This window comes from Thunnus maccoyii, chromosome 11, assembly GCF_910596095.1.
Source record: "Thunnus maccoyii chromosome 11, fThuMac1.1, whole genome shotgun sequence".
Classification (NCBI taxonomy): domain Eukaryota; kingdom Metazoa; phylum Chordata; class Actinopteri; order Scombriformes; family Scombridae; genus Thunnus; species Thunnus maccoyii.
Window position 1 is genome coordinate 12,080,665 of NC_056543.1, and position 3,345 is coordinate 12,084,009.

At 37.2% G+C, this 3,345-nt stretch overlaps 1 long non-coding RNA gene across 1 annotated transcript; it reads left to right on the forward strand.

The window, feature by feature from the left end:
* Positions 1-1,630: 1,630 nt before the first annotated feature.
* On the forward strand, positions 1,631-2,718 carry LOC121907596. The gene is made up of 3 exons (XR_006098913.1): positions 1,631-1,685; positions 1,793-1,903; positions 2,407-2,718. It is a non-coding gene; the product is annotated as an uncharacterized LOC121907596 (long non-coding RNA).
* Positions 2,719-3,345: the final 627 nt, after the last annotated feature.

The window sequence follows — 3,345 nt, forward strand, 5'->3', positions numbered from 1 at the left end:
TTCTGATTGGTTTAAAAAAAAAAAACACCCTATTTCCTAATCCCGTCTCAATAATGTAGCCTATCAACCCCCTTCTGATTTACTTGAAGTCTTGACCTGTACTTAGTAATACACTCCATTCCTGCCTCTTGTACTATGGCTCTTGGTGTCTCCCTCTCTGAATTATGTGCATAATAATGCACTGTTGTAATCAATATGTAAAATCAATATGTAAAGTGGAGTACATGCACTTCAACATTCGCAACAGATGGCAATACAACTGTTTTATCACAGCCTGGATTATCAGAACTAAAGGAAAACTGAGTTATCACCTCGTGCTCTCCTCTTCCCATGACTTTCCCCCTTTCACCTCCAACCACACTTTAAGAAGTATTTACCTGCATCAACATTTAAAAATATAAATCCTTCTAATTTATTTTTAACAGCACCAGCACACCTGTTTCACTTGACATTTGCCTAAGTGTAGGAGCAAAAGGAGCATGACAGATAGAAAATCAGTTTGAAATAAAATAGAGGTAATTTCAACATTGTACCTCAATCCATCCATCCATTCATGGCTTGGAGCCCAGCTCACATTGGGTGAGGGACAGGGTACACTCTGGAGAGCTGGCCAGTCTATCACAAGGCTGACACAGAGAAACAACTATTTATACTCACAATCACACTTACATTTTCACCAATTTCACCAATTTACCTAACCCATAAGACTGTTCTCCCAAGGAAAATAACAGAATCAATTGTTTTAGCAAGTACCCCAAAAGCATGTTTACATATGAGACAAAGCCCTGATAAAGCAGCTGTAGTAGTTCTGACTGGAGCAAAGAAGACCTTATTATAGGCTCCATTTACACCTAGTATTAACATGTGACCTGTATCTGGATACATTATCTGGATAATGATATACAAATCATGGGTCTTTGCACTTATTCCTGGTATTACAATGCGTTCTCATTTTCTCAGTTGTGCCTGCATTGTGATAAGATCTCAAAGAAACTGCTGCCACAAACAGTCATCATTCATGTCTAAATCATTTTTTGCAAGGGAAGACTTCTAGCTGCTGCTACAGTTTTATGCAAAAGTTAGGGCACAAATAACATACTTTGGTGTTTTTTTTAATTGAAAAGATGTAAACACAGCCTCTCTGGGATATGGAACATAAAACACAATATTTTCAGCGAACATTAATACATAGTTACCTTTTATGTCATAAATTGTGAACAAAATAAAAAATGTTTGGGCACTCTACATAGTCAGTACTTAGTAACACCCCCTCTGGCAGATATCACAGCTTTCAAACACTTTTTGTAGCCGGCTAAAAGTCTTTCAGTTCCCCTATTTGGGATTTTCTCCCATTCTGCCTTGCAAAAGGCTTGTAGTTTTGCAATATTCTTGGGCTGTCTTGCATGCACAGCTCTTTTAAGATCTATCCACAGATTTTCAGTTATGTTTAAGTCAGGGGACTATGAGGGCCATTCCAAAACCTTCAGCTTGTGTCTCTTGAGGTAGTCCATGGTGGATTTTGAGGGATGTTTAGCTTCAGTTTTTTTACAGTGTGATGTTTGCTTCCAGAATTTGCTGGTATTTAGTGGAATCCATTCTTCCTTCCACTTGTGAAATATTTCCTTTGCCACTGGCCACAACCCCAAACCATGATAGATCCACCCCCATGCTTAACAGTTGGCAAGGTGTTCTTTTTATGAATGCTGCTCCTGTTTTTCTCCAAACATACAGTATATGTCAATGCCACTTATAGTTATGATATCCATTTTTTCTCCTTAACCTTTGCTTGCAGGTTTGAAAAAAAAGGTGAAAATTACAGCAGCAAACAAGCACAATTCGGAGAGCAGCGAGATGTTTTGTGCACAGCTTGTCAGTACAAATGCCATTTCATTAGGAGGAGAAGGTCAGTTGTATCCATCACCTTTGTTGAGATAAATGAACAATTGTGTGGCAGCTAAAAGATCATCAATTGATGAAAGACTAACATTGATCTACAGAAATACGCCAAAACATTTTAGTGCCTAAAAAACTTAATAAAATCAGCCTCTGAGGCATAGCCATAAAATGCTAAGCCTTTAATTAGCATGTTAAATGAATGCAATTCTCAACTATTATACATAATTACCAGGTGTCTGAGATAAGGGCAGATTATTAATTTGTTTATCTGTATTAATTAGCACAGGGGTGACCTATGAAGAGTTGTGTTTATAATATTGCATATGTAGACTACTAAGAGGAATTTAAAAGTATAGCTCTCTTGCTCAATATTTAATGACAGTTTGCTTTAATACTAAACTTCTGAATTCACTGTTTTGTTCCCACATTCAGAGGAAGACACCCAGTTTATTCTGAGCGCTAACATCCAATAAATATGTAAAAGATAAATATACTGTATTTTCTCTCCAGGTATGCTCTTTACCCTAAACAAAGCTGACACAGACACAGGCCAGTGTGAAATCTCTGAGGGAAGTCTGGTTGGGGAGAGTTGTCCCCCCAGTCAATGCTTGAATAATGCATGAAGGATCTGGAGACATCACTTAGAGATGCTGCCAATATCAGCTGGGGCCCTGCCCACCCCTGTGGCTGCTGCCCTTTACCACAACCTTTAAGAGGGTGGATTCCCTTAATGCAGACGCAATTGTTTTCTAAAATACCCAAATGATAAGATAAAAATAAGCCATTCAGTTTTCACAATAAGGAGCATGGGTTTGCATTTGATGAGGGGCACTGGGGATCATTTCCTTAGCAATAAAAGAAGGATGAAGTGGTATTCCAGTTGTATCTGTCTCATCTGTCTTTTCTATGTTTGGTTTTACACAAACAAATAAAGAAAATGTTTTGTTTGTTTTTTGTTTTTTTTTGTTTTTTGGTTGTTTTTTTTCTGGCTCCTTGGTTTTGATGTTTTGAGTATTATTCCTATCAGTTATGATTTAATTTACTCACTAACATAACTGCTGCAACCCAGCCCCATCAGTGCTTTGTTCCAATGAGTAAAATGTTTTATTCTTACACACAAGTCAAAGGCATGAGATTAGATTATGATTGAAGATTATGAAGATTATGGCTGAGCATATGAAGTACATGACTTTGACACTGGAGACCAGGGTTTGCTCCCCATGGGCCATGTGTGGTTAAGGTTAGATAACTAAAATTCTTGGTTAGGAAAAGATTGTGATTTTGGTTAAATATTGTGTGTGTGTCATCATGCTTACATTTCCATAAGCAAATATTTTAGGGTAAATGAAACATGTTGACAATGATATTTTGCAAATATGTACAGTATATTAACATTTTGTCATTATGCTGATAGAGGACATAATAGTCAATGCAAATAAGTTGTGTATG